Source organism: Caretta caretta, chromosome 12 (genome assembly GCF_965140235.1).
Source record: "Caretta caretta isolate rCarCar2 chromosome 12, rCarCar1.hap1, whole genome shotgun sequence".
Taxonomy (NCBI): Eukaryota; Metazoa; Chordata; order Testudines; family Cheloniidae; genus Caretta; species Caretta caretta.
In genome coordinates, this window is record NC_134217.1 from 30,545,360 (window position 1) to 30,565,179 (window position 19,820).

Below are 19,820 nucleotides of genomic sequence, written 5' to 3' on the forward strand. Positions count from 1 at the left end.
GTGCTATAGTTCTGCTGGTCAGTTTCCCAATGCAGACAAACCCTAAACCTAGTCTGAATAGGAATAGTAGGTTTTGTTAATCTGTTAAAACTCAAACTAAGCATTTGAAAATGTTCACTAACCTTATGAAAATGCTGAGCCAACCTGGGCAGATTTATGGGTGTGTGTCAAACTCTTTAATATTGTCTTTTTGCCTCAGTTTGAAGCTTGTTTGAAGCCAAACCTTAAAGAAAACCTCAGAAGGTACAAATCCATGGAAATCAATCACAAGAAAATGCTTGAACACATACCCGCAAAGCAAAACTGCCAGTTTCTTCCCAGATCTTGATGTTGTTCTCTTTTTCAGGAGCTAATGTTTCTGGGAAGAAGTTTAAAAGGTGGCAGTCTCTATCAATCTATGCACTACTAGATAAACAGTTTATTGGGGACACTCTGAAAGGATCCAGCTAGGCTCTCTAGCCTCATTTCTAATTGGTAAGTACACAATTCCACCATAGAAGCAAAATCACAATACAAACAATCCTAGGTGTTTTGAAAGCAAGAAATGTTACTCTTATTTTTTCATATCAGGCACATTTTTGAACTCTAGTGATTCTAAACCCATTGACTTTAAAGACATTACTACTGACTCATGTTAGCGTAAGTCATGATCAGAATGAGGTCATTTTAAGTACCCCATAACTATTTTTTGATTAATTCATCCATTGTTTTAAATGGAGTCATACTTGAGTAGGATTTGATCCATTCTGACTATTCTTCAATGAAACAGTCACTGCAAGGCACAAAGTCCTTCATAATTGTGCTGTGTTACTAGAAGAACAGACAATCACCAATTGCATTATACGACACTTTCCGAACATGCTTTGCCAACATTTTTACACGTCTCCTTGGCCTGTCTGCTGAAGGCTGACATGTCTCCCTCTAGACTCTCAAGGATGATTTAAAATTTGATCTTCAGCAGGACATTATTTTTCCACAGGATTTCAAATGTCTCTAACATTTCATGCACTGAAGACCATTTTTAATGACACTCGTAACTGGACTTTACTGTGAATTTTTATGATACAGGGAAATCAAATCATAAAGTGATTTGTGTCCCCCATGACTATAGGTGCTGCTTTATAGGAATCTCAAGATGTGTGCACCTTGGGCTACACCGGCTGGGAGTGTCACAGGATTTATATCCTTTAATTACAGATGGTGACTGTAGTGCATATTATATAACTCTTCTGTTTTTCCCAAGGCCAAAATTTGTTCTCCTGTGCAAAGTCTGAGTGAAGAGGTTTTGTATAGGGGAGTTCCACAAGAGCAAGGGAAAGAGAATTTCCCTCCAAGACAGGCAACAACAGCAAAAGTGTAGTATGCAGAATTGCTGCATAGCCCATAGGCTGCAGCAACCACAGCTGCAAACCCCTGCCCTAGTAAGAGTTGGTCAGTGAATAGGCACAGTCATGGATTTACTGGGCAGATCCCTGTGTGCCCCCTAAACCCAGCCATGTTAACGTGGATGGAGACCCCCCCACGGCTCTCTGGGATGCAGAGGCTGAGGACACATGCTTGGACTATGTACTTTCTCTATTGTCCTTAGCAGTAGAACTGTGCCTATTTGTGGAACTGCACATTCTGTCCCTGTGAACAAAGGAACTGGACCTGTTAGCGTGACATGCACATAACAGTAGTAGCTCAATCTTTAGGCCACTGGCTCAGCATATGTGCCTGTGACCCAGGTGTGGATTTCTGCCACTTAGTGCTCACTAGGGGTGGATGAGTAAATTGAGATAACGTGGGAACCTGCTGGACATTCACCCAGAACTGGAACTGAACCCAAATTGAACCTTTTATGGTTCAAAATGTTTGCTTAACTGTTTCATTTCATTTTTTTTTTTTTCATTTTTGCTTTCATAGAATATCAGGGTTGGAAGAGACCTCAGGAGGTCATCTAGTCCAACCCCCTGCTCAAAGCAGGACCAATCCCCAACTAAATCATCCTAGCCAGGGCTTTGTCAAGCCTGACCTTAAAAACTTCTAAGGAAGGAGATTCCACCACCTCCCTAGGTAACGCATTCCAGTGTTTCACCACTCTCCTAGTGAAAAGTTTTTCCTAATATCCAACCTAAACCTCCCCCACTGCAACTTAAGACCATTACTCCTTGTTCTGTCATCTGCTACCACTGAGTCTGTACTAGTGCAGTAAGTCCGTCCTAAGTGCAGGACTCTGCACTTGTCCTTGTTGAACCTCATCAGATTTCTTTTGGCCCAATCCTCTAATTTGTCTAGGGCCCTCTGTATCCTATCCCTACCCTCCAGCGTATCTACCTCTCCTCCCAGTTTAGTGTCATCTGCAAACTTGCTGAGGATGCAATCCACACCATCCTCCAGATCATTTATGAAGATATTGAACAAAACCGGCCCGAGGACTGACCCTTGGGGCACTCCACTTGATACCAGCTGCCAACTAGACATGGAGCCATTGATCACACCCGTTGAGCCCGACAATCTAGCCAACTTTCTATCCACCTTCCTCTTTGCCTGGACTGGAAGTGGGATTGCAAAATGATGCAACAACCAGCCATGGCCTTCAAAGAGCTCATAAGTGATGGCATAAAATAGCTACACCAGAATTTGGTTCCTTGTGTGTTAATAGCTGGCACTTCTCACATTGTGTCTTCTGAATTACATCTGCTGACTTTAATGACACAAATGAGTTTTCACTACTTTATTCTCCTGTTAGCCTTGCAGAACCAATACAGCTCTGGGAGAGTAGGTAGGACAAAAAAATTGGCTTACACATCTGCAGCAGAATTTTAACTAAGTCCCCACTGCAGAGGGGTGGTAATGAAATGCATGAGCCAGGAAGAACACAGAGCTGCTAGCTAGAAAAAAAATTTTACCTGGAAAGTGAGCAAATTAAATCTGTAAGTCATTCAGAAGCAATAAACTTCAACCCCAGTATGCCACTTATCAGTCACTTGTCAGAGTATAACAGCTCCTTAAAATTCTCGTATTAGTGCACCAGAAGCTCATAACCATCTCGATGTACCCTCACTTTTTACCTCTTTGAAGAATCAGCAACCAAGTTTATAGCAAGACCTGTCCTCTTTTATGCAGCTCGAGAGACTTCTTTAATCACTTCACAGTTGCCTGCATGTGTCTAATTTTATGCAGCAAGACACAGAGGAGCATCTCCTTACTGACTTAGCAAGTTCAGAGATATTTTGCTTTGAAATTGACAAGCAGCTGGGATATCCATGACTGGAATTACCAACAGAGAGAGAGGCACAACATGCTTGGAATTACATTTCTTTTCTTTTCAAGTGTTCCTCTGCAGCTGGTGACATACATCTAGCAGATTCGAACAGTCACAGAGACATGAATGTCATTGGGCACTTCCTGAGCAGGTATAAATTCTGGTCCCAGTATCTACAAATTATTTTAAAGTGGTACAGATTTATAAAGAAGACTGCTTTAGATATCTGCACTTTTACAAGAGAAAAGAAACAGAACTGGAATCTGTGATCAGTTGCAGCATCGTTGCAAATCTAGAGTAATTTAATGTAGTCTATGGAGTTGTTCCATTTTTATACTGGTGTTACCAAGATCAGTGGAAACAGCAGGCATGTGGTGATGAAGCATGTGGAGACATTGTGGTTAGTATATCAACAATGTGAAGAGAATGGGGCCATTTGGTCTACATAATTACTGATCACATATGCCCTGCTACTGGCTTGCCGTAATTGATACACAGTGGGCACAATTTATAAGTGTATCACCAAGGATATTTAAAGAGCATTTCAGCCTCTGATATTATACAAAACATTTGTTATCTTACAACTACAGAATAATGGAAGACTTCCATAGGGATAAACAGTGTTTCTTCAGGGAAAAAAACCCGAGAGAACTAACTACTGAAAAACTCTTGATCTTAATCTGAAATGGGATTTTCAAAAGCATTTCAGATTGAGGAGCATAAATCATATTGAAAACTCCCACTCCTAGCAGGCAAGTGTCTAACACCAAAACCATCATCACACTACCCCTTTAAGACAAGACAGAGTGGACAAAGATTACATGGACAGGAAGGATGAGCTAACCTTTATCCCTAGTACAGTCCCTTCCAAATTGGGATGAAGGGCATAGGAGGAAGGGAAATTATCTTGAACACATGTAGCTCATGCTGTACCAGTTCTGCAGATAAGCAGAGAACTCAGAGTCCTGGCATCTTTCCCAAGCACTGCAGTACATTCACTTTCAGTTTCACACAGTAACAAAAGAATGTAAGATCCTGGGCTTGGATGTGTCTCTTATTATCAGAATTCCCACCCTGGGGGAAAATTTCCCTTTAAAAATACCAGTTGAAAGTCACTTTAAGGATGGAGCTGTTTTTTATCTTGAAGGAAGACAACAGAGTGAAAATATGAGAGAGAACCATTCTTTAACCTTGAGCCACCTTCCCCAGCCTAGATGAGCATACAAAGGTATGAAGTTGGAGGCTTTAACCAGCTAGTAGCTATATGTGATACAATTTGCTGACTTTTCGAAACCCATCTAGTCACAGTAATAGTGCTGGATCACATTAATAAAGTTCTTATACATTTAAAATGTCCTAAACTAACATTGTGCTGATTATACTGTTTAATGCCAAAATCAAAATGTTTGATTTGTACTTCTCTGTACTCCTCTCACAGGTATGTGAGATCTAACTAAGTGCTGGCAAAGAAAGAGGATTAATACAGTCTCACAAAGGAAAGGGAAGCTTACAGCTGCATGTCTTAAGTACAGGGCTACAACTGGGCCAGCTGTGGACAATTAAGTCATTCCCTCAGCCCACTATAAGAGGGAAGTCAGGGGTGGTGTTCTGGTTAGCTGGTATTAAAGCTAGGCAATTCTTTAGAGGAGAATATTAGCTGCAAAACCTCTTTAGTGATGCTCTCTCATACTTTGCCTGAACATAACTCTCCTTTTAGTTAAGTTGCTTTAGAAGTTATGCTGAAGGGAACTTTTTTTAAAAAACTCTCTTTAAAACCCTGACTCTGGGAAATGTTATTATCTTTACCAGATTTTGAAAAGACTGGATACCACAACTTACCTGCTGTTGTGGGTTCTAGCTTGCTGCTTCTGCTCTACCCTCTTAACAAAATAACTGATCTGGTGTAATAACAAAGCTGATGGGTCATCATATTTGTTGATTACTGTGTCTCACAGAAGAAGGGCATAGGATGTTAACAAAACTGGAGCTGAGCAATGTGACTATTGATTCCTTTAATAGCAGCTCTGCCTCTCTATAATTGCCCACCTCTGCAATAGGAAGTGATTTGGGAAAACAGAAGGGAAACAAACTTCCAAGCTGGAAATTATGTAAGAATATTAAGTTCATAATTACAATGAAGTCCAGTCAAGTAGTCCATTATTGGATGAAGATTTAGTTTTACCCTAGGCCCTTAACTTCACCAGCTGGTCCTTATTTAACTGCTAAAGGCCAAGAATACTACAATTTATTCTTTGGTTAATTTTATCACAGTTTGCACAGCCCTACTAAAACCACAGAGAGAGTCAATATATCACTATCTTCTGGCACAACAATAATCTAACAAGTTGTGCTTTCCCATACCTCATATGCTTGCTGTACAGTGGAGCACAGTGACCAGTAAAACCTATTAAAGTATAGTCATCACTAGATCTAGACACAGTGGAAAATATAGGAGTCAAGGGCTGTTATTCCCAAGGCTCTAATAACATTAAAATGATTTTTGGGGAGTTCTCTTTGTTACATACTTCTAATCCCATATGTTACATGGCACACACCAGGTATCCTTCAACTTGTTGCTTTGTCTCCTGCTATAGGCCATGACTGTCTCACAATCTGATCCAGTATCTTGCTATGGACACTGCAATTGTCCTATAGATAGTACATTCAGATGCTTGTCATATTATGTAAGTGTTCTGAAAATGACAGCCATAATTACAAGCTAGTTGGGGTAAGGAGGAGACCCCTGGACTCTCAAATCTCTGAGGTACCTGAATATTTTCTTGACAGCAGCAACTAAATCCTAGGCATACACGGTTAATCTGCAGTTCAATTGCAATCCATATGTATCTGCCTTACATGCTGAAAATTTCTTTATTACGATAGGTGTCATAGAAATGTCTAAAGTAGATTGTTTTCCTGGATATCTTGTAATTCTCATTCATTTGAAACCATCTTTAAGTTGCAATGATGATCCTATTTGATATTATTAAGCCACAGAAATAACATTTTTAAAGTGCTTTATACATTTCGACCTCCATTCTGAACAGGGACTCTAACTTAAATGGAGTTTAATGTATGTTTCGTTCTTGGATTTGTCAACAAATCATGTCAAACCAACCTAACAGCTTTCTTCGACAAGATAACAAGCCTTGTGGATAAGGGGGAAGTGGTACATGTGGTATATCTTGACTTTGTAAGGCTTTTGAGACTGTCTTGCGTGAACTTCTCATAAACAAACCAGATAGAACTTCTGTAAGGTGGGTGCATAACTGCCTGGAAAACAATTTCCAGAGAGTACTTATCAGTGGTTCACAGTCAAGCTGAAAGGGCATATCAAGTGGGGTCTGCATGGATCAATTCTGGGTCTGGTTCTGTTCAATTTCTTTGAACAGATAATGGCATAGGGAGTACACTTACAAAACTGTGGATATTAACAAGCTGGGAAAGGTTGCAAGCATTTTGGAGGGTAGGATTAAAATTCAAAATGATCTCAAAAAACTGGAAAAATTATCTGAAGAAAATAGGATGAAATTCAATAAGGACAAATGTAACAGTCAGTTGCATACCTACAAAATGGGAAATGACTGCCTAGGAAGGAATACTGCAGAAAGAGATCTGGGATCATAGTAGATCACAAGCTAAACATGAGTCAATAGTCTTAATAATAATAATATATAAAAAAAAATAACATCATTCTGGAATGTATTAGCAGGAGTAATTCTTCTGCTCTCCTCGGCACTGATTAGGCCTTAAGTAGAGTATTGTGTGCAGTTCTGGGTGCCACGTTTCAGGAAAGATGTGGACAAATTGGAGAAAGTCCAGAGAAGATGACAAAAATGATTAAAGATCTGGAAAACCTGACCTGTGAGGGAAGATTGAAAAAACTGGGGTTGTTTAGTCGGGAAAAGAGAAGACCGAGAGGGGACATGATAACAGTTTTCAAGTATATAAAAGGTTGTTACAAAGAGGAGGGAGAAAAATTGTTCTTCTTAACCTCTGAGGATAGGACAAGAAGAAATGGGCTTAAATTGCAGCAAGGGGTTGGACATTAGGAAAAACTTCCTACCTGTCAGAGTGGTTAAGCACTGGAATAAAATTGCCTGGGGAGTTTGTGGAGTCTGCATCATCGGAGATTTTTAAGAGCAGGTTAGACAAACACCTGTCGGGGGTGGTCTAGGTAATACTTAGTCCTGCTTTGAGTGCAGGGGACTGGACTAGATGACCTCTTGAGGTCCTTTTCACTCTTACACTTCTGTGAGTCTGATTCAAGTGAGCTGTAGCTCACGAAAGCTCATGCTCAAATAAATTGGTTAGTCTCTAAGGTGCCACAAGTACTCCTTTTCTTTTTGCGAATACAGACTAACACGGCTGTTACTCTGAAACGATTCATGTTAGCGTGGCTGTTGTTCTTCTGAATAATAAGGAAGGATGGCTGGCCACTAGCAGGGAATAAGAAAGGAGAGGGGAATGACATGTAATGGCAATGGTAGACAAGGACTACTAGGACCTCCTGGGCGGTTTTACATTCCAGTAACTACATAAGTGATGCTGCTTGAGACACCAATGGAGCAAATGACAAAAGAAGGAGGAAACCACACTTCTAAGCTTGCACTATCCATTCCGTTAAGTAGGTCCTTCGTTTCTGATTATTTTTGTTCATTTGCTAGTGTGTAATTCCACTAAGTACTAATGTGTTTAATCTTTAATATCATTACAATGGTAGGGGAGAATCAGTAAAGAGTAACACAATTATGAAAGGAAGCTTGCTTAAAATTATGGAATTTAAAGCCAGTTTAGAATCTGTGATGCATTGTACCCCAAAAAGGGGGGGGGGAATCAGGTTGGTGAAGCTGTTTTTAAGAATTTTTGTAATGAGGCTAGTGTTCGTGAGGGGTGCTGGGCTCAGAGCTCTGAAAGAGAAGATCCTATGCTGATCCACAGATCACATATGGCAGAGGCAAACTACCTCACATCCTCTTCCTGATGTGATTGAAGTACAGAGAGGCATAGAATTTAAAGCCAGAAAGGACCCCCAGATAAAGTAGTCTGACCTCCTGCACATCACAGGCCATTAAACCCCACCCCACCAGTTAGACCTGCCTTGAACCCAATATCCCTGACGTGGAAGGGATCACTTGAGGTTGGAGGGTGTTTCATATCTAATTCCAATGAACCTTTAGCTCTCTCTGCTGAGCTGGCTGACAAGTGCCAGTTGTGATGGTTTTTTACATAAAACCACTGCCCACTGGACTCCAACCAGCAAACATTTCATGTGAGCTATAGAGCAACCAGTTGTTGATGATGCACTTTGGTTACTACTTAGCTAGAAATGTTAAGGTGAAAGGCTTTGATTCCCATGAGGTACTTACCCATGCAGATCAGGGATACCATCAAGTTTGCCTGCTGTGGGAGAGGCAGGTGTGTCAGTTATGTTTGGTTACTTGCTTATTGCAGCACTCTTTGGGGGGCAGGGATTGTCTTTTTGTTCTATTTGTCAGCTCCTAGCACATGATTGGGGGCTTGTAGGCACTACAATAATACAAATAATAGAATTAAGTATTTATGGCTAGATTATCTCTGGTGCAAGTGTGGAGCTTAGGTGGGGAGAGGGTGGCAGGCATCATATCCCCTCAAAAGTACTCATCCCATCTGGTGTCACTGGGGGTGGAAATCACCCTGGCCTTCATCTTCCCACACGCCACTGGCCTATGAAGCTGGCTGGGTACAGTAGGAGAGCAGGCTGCCCTCTCCCAAGGGATGGTGTAACGTGCCTGCTTGGCTAAAGTTCTGGATAGCTCAGGGACTGATGGCACCCTTGGAGCAGGGCAGCTGTGCAACATCCCCAAAGGAGCTAATAGCTAAATGTCACAACCTGGGCCTTATCCCTGAGGTAGAGGCAGAGTGTATGATTTATAACATACTGAATGAAATGGGTGTTCTTTTCAACCTCCCAGGACAGTTAACTTCAGAAACAGACAATATTGTGAAGAATGAAAACAAAGCAGGACTTCAGTTCCTTGGGGTGGGGGTGGGGGGCAGGGAAGTATTGTCGAAAGGCCATTTGATATGGGTGGTGGTAATGATATTTTTGTCTGAATTACTTTGAGATCAAAGGCTTAGATCATCCCTTTGTCGATAATGTAAATGAGGCCACTGCCTGGCTCAGAATTTCCATTCATGTAACTGTCAGATGGGTGCTAAGGGGAAAAAGCTAACACTTTTTTGTTTAGGCATGATATAAACTCAGAGGAATAGTTGGTCCTTGTTCTGAAGAGCTTACAGTCTAAATAGGCAATACAGACACAGGGTGGGGGAAGAGGTGTAACATACAAGCAGAGTTAATAATATAATGGCAGCAAATGGCATGTTAGTTCCATGATGTTTTGGGGAAGGAAGTGGGTTTACTTAGGAGGGGATCAGCTTTCTGTTTCACATGTGCCTCCCAGAGCAGTAAGATGAAATGTCGCAAGGTAGTGTAAAGATCCAGGAACTTTGTATACGCAGACACTGCAGTTACAGCCAGATACGCAAAGTATCTAATCTAATGCACCCTGTAGTCAAAGGGACTCTTTCCACTGACTTCAATGGACGTAGGAGCAGGCCCAGTTTCAGCACTGGGATGCAAACTTTGCAATTCCAGCTCACAGAGGAGCATTACACTGTGTCAGCTAATGCAAATTCTCCATTAGCAGAGTCACCGAGAGTGAACTTTGCTCCTGCACACATAAGCAGTTCTACAAAGTAGCCCATTCACTAGAAGGTAGTGATGTGCACTATAAGTTAATATATCTCCAAAGCAGTCTGTATAAAACAGTCCATGTTCTGCTATCCATCCCACAAGGCTTTCTTCTGCTCTGAAAAATTAGTTTTTACACTTCTCACTGTATTTTCTAATTTTTATATTCATTCATGAAATTACCTTATTTTACTGAGGTTCAACAAATGGTCTTTGGTTAAAATTCAAGACTGGGAATTAGGACTGTGGTGTCTTTCTGGCACTGATTTGGCCTTGAGCAAATCACTTCATCTCTCAGTCCACCATTATTCAGTGTCTAAAATGATGATAATACTACTTAATTTGGGGGGCATAGAATGCCGCCAGTGCTCCCAATGGGGCCACATGACTATGCGCCAACCCAATATGAGGCTGTACATTTTAAAGGTGCTATCAAGTCATTAGCAACTTGAAATCCTAGTCCCTGTGGTATTCACCTTGTTATTTACAGCACACTCAGTGCATTTCTAGTGGTAGGTGATATGGTCTGGCAGGGATACAGAACAGTAAAATAGTACTATGTATCTGACAGCAATTAAGCTGCAATCCCATTAACTCACACTGACACAAACCAAGACAATTCAGAACTAAGGCTTTGCCTCACTCCATAGTGTCTGAGTATGGCAGATACCTGAAATAACCATGTAATGTTTTTGCCATAAAGAATACACTAGAGTGGTTAGAGAAAAGTGCCAAAATCTGCACTGGTTCACACCCCGATGTTATCCTGTTGTCTTCAGTGGAAGTGCACACGCCCTCTATGAGAAATGCAACTAAATGTTTGTTGTTTTAAATGAGAAATCTAAGTCAGTTCAATCATTTGAAATGCAGGTTTTGCTGTTTTTCTTTGCTCAAATAGGAAGCAATTGTTCTTCCCTTTCCAACAATAAAATGGAATTTATTTATGATTTGCTAATCCGTTGGGAAACGAGTTTGCTTTGCTTTCACTGGGTCTGTTAAAGAGGGATTCAATGTGACAGGATAACTAGCTAAGGGAGGCAGTATGTGATCTAGTGGCTTAGGCTGAGTCAGAATGTCTGGGTTCTATTCCCAGCTCTGTAAATGTTCTTCGGCAAATTGGTTAGGGATAGATAGATCATGAGTGTACCTTCAGCCCTAAGATAATTGGCAGTGTCTAGCTGTGTTGCCCCAGGGTAAGTTCTGCTCCTCTCTTGCTCTTGGAAAGTAACTTATTGAAGGGCACGATTTATTTCCCAAATCATTAATCAGTCCATCAGAGAGGCAGAGACATGAACCTCCCCCCGGCTCCCTTCCCTGCTCCTTAGGGAGAGTATTGTTCTGCACTCACCCAAGATTCGGGAATGTCCTAAACAACCACATGGGATGTTTGGGGAATCTCATTCCCCCATGTAGTTGGGTAGGAGCAAGACATGATTCACAGATATTAAGGCCGCAAGGGACCATTAGACAATCTAGTTTGACGTCCAGTATAACACAAGCCAGAGAATTTCACCCAGTTAATTCTGTATTGAGCTCAGTAACTTGCCCAATAACATAATAACCCTCAACCTCCTGGTTTTCCCATATCTGCCTCACAAGAGAGATGTACATTTAAATGAATGAATCTTTGAACGATGCTTTGAGATCTTTCATAGAAGGAACTCTGTAAATGTCAAGTGTCATCATTAGAACTGATGGGAAAGAGAAAGGAATGCCTTACCCACCATATACTGCAAGTATAGTGCGATCTGCAACACATGCTCATGGCAAAACTTTTAGCACAGCATGGGCTTTCTACTGCTTTTCATATTGCTGCAGATGATACTAGAGAGCTACACAAAGAGAGAGAACTCTTCTTTTCAAAGTCACCTTGTCTCTTCTGTCATTTCTCTCATCTTGGTTTGTCTCTTGTTGTTTACAGGTTCTTCTAGGTGCAAGATTAGAGACCAATGCGGGGAAACATAGGGAAAAAAATCAAGAAGTTGTAAAAAAGGGCAAACCGTAAACAAATGCTTCCCATTAAGGAAAGATTCTGCTCTCAAGTGCTTTCATTTTTTGTTTTGAAACACCATGCACGCTATTTATTACAAATAATAATAACAAATACTATTTATCAATTTACTAATAACAAATGCTATTTATCACATCTCCTCCAACCATAGGAAGGTTTGGATTGATTGTGCTAAATGACAGTTACAGGGAGAAGCAGATGGGAGATAAAATGTTGGGTGAGATTTTATGTCTGTCTAGCCATCTATTCATTTATCACTTGTCTCCATGTCTTTTCCTGACTTTAGTGATTACATCATGTGATTCTTTAAATGCTGTTAAATGTCAGAGATTCGATGTAGTGCCGCATTGTGCTATCTTAGTCTTCCCTAACATGGGGGAAATGCTATTCGAGGGTGGTTTTAATTTTTTTATTCATGCGTTTGTAAAGTCCTTCAGTGACGAGTTTCATGGTATAGCCCATAAATATATAGAGGACGTTTTACCTACAGCGCAGCATATATGCTTGAGGGTTTTTCTTGTCTTCCATGCTATGTATCTTTATTTCTCTTGCATGTTTTAAATCGTGATGTTCAGTCTGCGGTTTGCTTGGTTCCCATTGCCCCTTTTAAAATCGTTTTAAAAGAAATGTTCAGTGAAAGATTTTACTGCACCAGAAGCTAAAATACTTAAGCCAAGGTGTAGCACAGTTCAGAAGACTATACTCAGGATTAGGGAGCAAGGCATTCCTGAGTCCTAACCTTGCCTTTGATACCAATACACCAACCTACATGTGTCGATTAAACTTTCTCCCTGTGTTTCCTTAGCTGGAAAATAGAGATGATACAATTTTCCCTGCTGTGATGTGTGTGGAGAAGGCTAATTAATTTTATAATGGTCATAAAGGACTTTTGAAGAAGTAAAGCACCATAAACGTGCTAGAGTCATTCTTGTTTTGGGGTGGGGGGAATGGATTATATTTGAGTGGCAATCTATTGCAAAAACGTGACATTTTATTTGTAAGTTGTGTTCGGATGAACAGCAGCTTTCGCATCACAACATGAAAATGGGAATAGCTTTATGTTTTGGTGTGAAAAGTGCACTTTGTGAAAAAGCTACATTTTATAGGAGTGAAATCATCCAAAAAATCTCACCATTTCACGGAGCGCTGTGCTGTGCACAAACTAAACTTCCTTTCAGCAGACTGTAGCGCACAATCACTTTGGAGTATCGAACAAGGGTAGCGGGACAGAGCTGATGGCAAGGAGGTGAGCTTTTAGAGGAGCTGTGAGAAAACTAAGCAGCTGGGAAGGGGGTCAGCTCTGTTGCTGAGGGGATGGGTATTTTCAGGAGGAGGCTAGGAGCTGAGGGAAATTAACTCAGGGAACTCCTATGATTGGTTTTATAAAGCAGGTCAGAATAAATGATCGCAACAGTCCCTTCTGGCCTCATAATTTATGAATCCTGGAGGTCATCAGTTCAATTTACTAACTCCTAAGGTTTAAGAGTACAGATAAACTCTTGGTTCTTCTATGGCCCAGAGGTCCGATAGTCATTGTCTTGGAGACATTGTTTTGGTCTCTCTCTTTATCAGCATTTTATTCATCAATTTACTCTTCTGCACCTTGTTCACTGAGTCCTCACAGTGGTTATTTAGTAAAAGTGAATTGATTCATAAGAAAACAGGAGTCACTCCAAACTTTTGCCAACTCCTGCATCAGGTCCAAGCTTTTTCTAAGGTTTGTATTGCTTTGGAGAAGGAACGGTTTCCTTTCCTCATCTCCCATACTTCCAGAATCACTATCCCTTCCTGTGAATAGGCCCCCCGTATCCTCCTGTATAGCCAGCCCTACTTCGCGCAATAGCCTTAAATTCTTATTTATTTCTTTTGACTTCCTCTAATCCCTCGTAATCATTTCAGCCATGGTGCTCTCAGCAGCTTTTGCTACGGTTCATGTTCTAATATGAAAAGCTTTTGTATGGAATTGTCTTATCTCTCAATCTTGAGAAACTCTCTTTTGTTACCAATTTTAAATCCCAACTATAGATTTAATCCCACTACTTTTTACTCAGACAAGTAACCTTTCCTCATGCCAGTAGACTTTAATGGAAGTCACATGAGTAAGAACTACTTACACGAGTAAGGATTACAGGATTATCTGCTTTTTCTTAGTAGCAGCTTGATTTTTCCCCACAAACATTTATTTTTTTTGTCAGAGACACTGAAAGTTCACGAGTTGCGCAGTTGAATTTTCATCTTAGTAACTGAGGGGGAAAATATGTATCATTGTGTGGCTGTCATATGTTTTTTGTGCCCATTTTCTTTCCTTGGATGAATAATATGCATTAAATATGAGCATAAGTGCAGCCATTTTAATCTTTCTAATTCTTCTGTGCAGTAGGCAGATCCATGATAAATGTCAATGGCTTGCAGTCGCAAAGCTATAGAAATCAATATCACTTTTTGATTTCCAGACATTTCCATTTCACTAACCTCTGAAATACCATGCAGCCAAAATTTTGGCTGACCTATTTTCAGTCCTCATCCTTATTTGACACCAGTAGCAAGGAGGCTGGTGCCTTAATGACACTATGTTCATTGTTGTCACTATTTTCATAGATACTAAGGTCAGAAGGGACCATTATGATCACATAGTCTGACCTCCTGCACAATGCAGGCCACAGAATCTCACCCACCCACTCCTGCGAAAAACCTCACCTGTGTCTGAGCTATTGAAGTCCTCAAATTGTGGCTTAAAGATTTCAAGGAGCAGAGAATCCTCCAGCAAGTGACCTGTGCCCCATGCTACAGAGGAAGGCGAAAAACCTCCAGGGCCTCTTCCAATCTGCCCTGGAGGAAAATTCCTTCCTGACCCCGAATATGGCGATCAGCTAAACCCTGAGCATATGGGCAAGATTCACCAGCCAGATACAACAGAAAATTCTTTCCTGGGTAACTCAGATCCCATCCCATCACAGGCTATTAGGCCTATTTACCATGAATATTTAAAGATCAATTAATTACCAAAATCATGTTATCCCATCATACCATCTCCTCCATAAACTTATCGAGTTTAATCTCAAAGCCAGATAGATCTTTTGCCCCACTGCTTCCCTTGGAGGGCTATTCCAAAACTTCACTCCTCTGATGGTTAGAACCTTCGTCTAATTTCAAGTCTAAACTTCCTGGTGGCCAGTTTATATCCATTTGTTCTTGTGTCCACATTGGTACTGAGCTTAAATAATTCCTCTCCCTCGCAGGTATATATCCCTCTGATATATTTATAGAGAGCAATCATATCTCCCCTCAACCTTCTTTTAGTTAGGCTAAACAAGCCAAGCTCCTTGAGTCTCCTTTCATAAGACAAGATTTCCATTCCTCGGATCATCTTAGTAGCCCTTCTCTGTACCTGTTCCAGTTTGAATTCATCCTTCTTAAACATGGGAGACCAGAACTGCACACAGTATTCCAGGTGAGGTCTCACCAGTGCCTTGTACAACGGTACTAAAACCTCCTTATCCCTACTGGAAATACCTCTCCTGATGCATCCCAAGACCGCATTAGCTTTTTTCACAGCCATATCACATTGGCGGCTCATAGTCATCCTATGATCAACCAATACTCCAAGGTCCGTCTCCTTAGAAGGTTACTTCTAATTGATGCATCCCCAGTTTAAAACTAAAATTCTTGTTATTAATCCCTAAATGCATAACCTTACACTTCTCACTATTAAATTTCATCCTATTACTATTACTCCAGTTTACAAGGTCATCCAGATCCTCCTGTATGATATCTCAGTCCTTCTCTAAATTGGCAATACCTCCCAGCTATGTATCATCTGCAAACTTTATTAGCACACTCCCACTTTTTGTGCTGAGGTCAGTAATAAAAAGATTAAATAAGATTGGTCCCAAAACTGATCCTTGAGGAACTCCACTGGTAACCTCCAGCCTGACAGTTCACGTTTCAGTAGGACCCGTTGTAGTCTCCCCTTTAACCAATTCCTTATCCTTATTTCTAACATCTTCCTAAGTTTCCCTTTTATCTTCCCGTTTTTTTAACAACATTTGCTTTGGTCAGCTCAGGGTTTCTGAAACATGGGTAATTCAAGCCAGCCATGTCAGCAAGAGCAAATGAAAAGGGCTCAATGCAAATAGGATGAAATTTAACTGTGTCTTCCCTTCTGAGAATTCCCAGCTGTGGGGAGTCCCCATTGGCCATTGAAGTGGCTCCTTCATACCCATCCCTTGTAGCCCCTGGTACATTCTTGGAGACCACTGCCAGCTGGCCTTTGAGGGGTAAGGTCGGGTAGATATTCAGACAGATATAACAAGATCCACCTCCCACATTTGCTGCAGCTGAGATCAGCTCCGTGAAGAAAAGACCTTTTCCAGAGTCTTCATTCAACAGGAATATCATGGTACACAATAGTCAATGTTACCAACATTAGCCAGCATTTACTAGTTACCAGAGAGTGGCACCTGAAGTGCCCCAGTTACTTTCTATTTTAAGTAATATGGGAGTAACTGCTTAGGGATGCCACCGTGTGGTAACTGAGACTTTATATACACTTTTTAATGATGACCCCTGTAGCAGAAAGTTACTCCAGTAGCTAATCACAACCTAATCAATGCAACACGTCACTCCAGTGTGCTGGTGCCATTTTCAGATACAGAACAGTGTGTACTGTATGCAGTTAATTCCCTGTTTTAAATGGATTGTAATTTCTCACTCCACACATGATATTTGTGCATTTCCTCCACTGCTGGCTGCAGCACGTCTTTGAAGTCAGTCCCTAATTCTTTCCTCCACTGCTTAAGGTATTGAGTTTGTTTGATCAAATGTCTTTACAATGTAACCCAGTTACTGGACACCACCCATGTGGCACCAGTGGCTCAGTTTTGGAGGAGGAAGAGATGACCTTTATAATGTCATGTGTCCAAGACCATAGTTACATGGCAACTAAGCACTTAGGTAAGGGGCCGATTAAGTTGTGATTTGGCACCATACCACCCTAATGGATGGACATAGTCAGACAAGAGTTCAGGTGTGTACATCGTGCATGGGGTTTTGAGGGCATGGTTCTCAGATGAGAACACTGAAACAGCTGTCTGTGTGCCTCTTATGGACCTTACAAGGAAATGCCTCTGCTACTCTAGATCTACTCAGCCTCAAGTTTCAAAGATATACAGTGTGTTCTGCCAGGACACCAGACAAGCTGATGGCTGGTATGTGAAAAGGGAGGTTGGAGGTGTAAATATGTTCTACATCTTCTTCATTATAGGAGTGTGGAATATTTATTATAAATAGAGACAAAGTGGCAGTAAACTTCTCTGTTACCTCACTGTGACAAGCTGGTTTCTTAATTCTAGCTGAATGTTGATTATTTGTCTAATGATCCGATCTAAACTTGAAGCAGGCACTAAGTTGCAAGAACACATGCAAATATACTGAAATATTTTCATAAGGGCAATTTACGGGCCAATTCCTGCTTTGAAATGAATCCTACTTGCATGGTTTTTTTTAAAAGGCCATAGAACTGAATTCTCCACATATGCGAAACCCACGGTTGCATGCTCAGATTTTATGGATGCAGTTGCACATTTACACATACAATATGTGTGCTTCATGCATACATTTTTTTTGTCACAGGCCCTTATTTACACTTTCTGAAATGTTTATCCTGAATGACGTGTCCAGCTGATTAATTCCACTGTAATGTTCTATGTTTCCAACTACTGTAATGTAGTTATGATCTCTTTTCCCACATAAAGCTCTCATGCTGGTCTATGAGAGTTGACTGGAAAGACTGATTCTTTGGAATATAGGATTTATTGTATGTATATACTGTGACAAAGTTCCTGTTCTACCTTGGTGGGTCTTGCGCTTATTGGTGGATTTGCTCGCCTTGGAGCTTCACGGCAGCCCTCAGCTTGGCCATTTTCAAGGTTGACGACTCCTGTGCCTGACGAGGAGTTGGGAGGATTTGGGGGGAACCCGGGCCCACACTCTACTCCGGGTTCCAGCCCAGGGCCCTGTGGAATGCAGCTGTCTAGAATGCCTTCTGGAACAGCTGTGCAACAGCTACAACTCCCTGGGCTACTTCCCCATGGCCTCCTCCCGACTCCTTCTTTATCTTCACCATAGGACCTTCCTCCTGGTGTCTGATAATGCTTGTACTCCTGTCTTCCAACAGTCCGCGTTCTCATTCTCAGTTCCTAGTGCCTCTTGCTCCCAGCTCCTCACATGCACACCACAAACTGAAGTGAGCTCCTTTTTAAAACCCAGGTGCCCTGATTAGCCTGCCTTAATTGATTCTAGCAGCTTCTTGATTGGCTGCAGGTGTTCTAATCAGCCTGTCTTAATTGTCTCCAGAAGGTTCCTGATTGTTCTGGAACCTTCCCTGTTACCTTACTCAGGGAAAAGGGACCTACTTAGCCTGGAGCTAATATATCTGCCTTCTGTTACTCTCCTATAGCCATCTGGCCCGACCCTGTCACAATATACAAAGACAACTTTAAAGACATGTCAGAGTTGATTTACCAGAGAGGGCTATAGTGCATCATGAATCTTGATTCACTGAAGCTGGCTTGTTACTGGGGGTTGGGTAACTTAAATTACATGACACAAAAAGGCTGTGAGGAGAGCTCCCTTTTGGAGGAGGGGAAGATTGTATTTCAGAGAGGCCAGAACAGCATAAATAAAATAATGACCTCTTGAAGTTTGAAAACTCAAGGGGAGTGAGCAGAGAGGGGACCACTGCTGAAGAAGGACTTCAGAAGTAGGGGAAAGGATGAGATGAAAATGGTGTGGTGAAGTAATTCCATGGTGAGTGTTCAGCACCTGGTGGACAATTTTCAGTTGGATTCAGGAATGGGTAGAGCACCGCTTAAGGGGGATTGGGGATCCAGCTTTCTGTAAAAGGAATAGCAAGACTGCCATGTACTGTATGATGCTCTTGGAAGTTTAGACAGAAGGGTTGAGCAGATCACAGAAGACAAGTCGGAAATCATGACAAAAGGTGAAATCCTGGCCCCACTGAAGTGAAAGATGGCTTCAGCTGAGCTAGGGTCAAGGCAAGGCCACATTTGCTCACTATTCCAGAGGAGTGATATTCTTGAGCATGAATTTTCTTGTTTCTCTCCTCTGGACATACTGCCTAGCTACCTTGCTGCCTTTTCCTCTGTTCTCCTTGATGTTCGCTTCCAGAGGTGGCACCAACTTCTGAGGATACTTCCTGTTTCCTCTCCTTTTCTTATGTAGAAATGATCTCTAGTGAGGCAGCTATGCTAGCTCATCCTCCTCCTCATTTCCTGATGCTGTGAAAGGCTTTCCTTTAGCAATGAAGTGCCAAGGACATCTGCACAAGCAGCTGGGGAAACTTGGAGAGCCAGCATCATGTGACCTGTCATCTTTCTGCTGACAACCAGCAAGTGCTTTACAGACTATAGTTTGAGAATGGTTGCTTTAACACATTTCATAGTCGTTTCCCAAGGGAAAAATGATTTTTTTATTAACCTTTTCTTGTGTAATGTAATATCTGTTATTGTGCTTTAAAGTTTTTCCATATGCCATAAGTGTATCTCCAGTCCTTACTCTGCCCTCTCACCAAGCAGTCTGCCTCTGTGATATAACACTTTTGTTCCAAAATTAAGACCATTAGGGGAGATGAATGGACAGAGCTGTCTCACATGAAGAGTGTAAAATATCAAAGCATATGAGCAAACACCTCTTTTATGTTCTGGATTACTGTGGGATGTTTTCACTTCTATGAATGTTCACAGTCTGATTGAAATCCCCCAAATTTATAAAAAAGATGAGATTTTTTTCTTTTAAATCCAGACTGC

At 41.3% G+C, this 19,820-nt stretch overlaps 1 long non-coding RNA gene across 2 annotated transcripts in view; it reads left to right on the forward strand.

Moving 5' to 3' along the window:
* Nucleotides 1–4,255: 4,255 nt before the first annotated feature.
* Nucleotides 4,256–19,820, forward strand: part of LOC142068670 (uncharacterized) — a 115,194-nt gene continuing 99,629 nt past the window's right edge. For both annotated transcript variants that reach the window (XR_012664591.1, XR_012664592.1), the window contains exon 1: nt 4,256–4,475. This is a non-coding gene — a long non-coding RNA (uncharacterized LOC142068670). The remainder of the gene's footprint in view (nt 4,476–19,820) is intronic.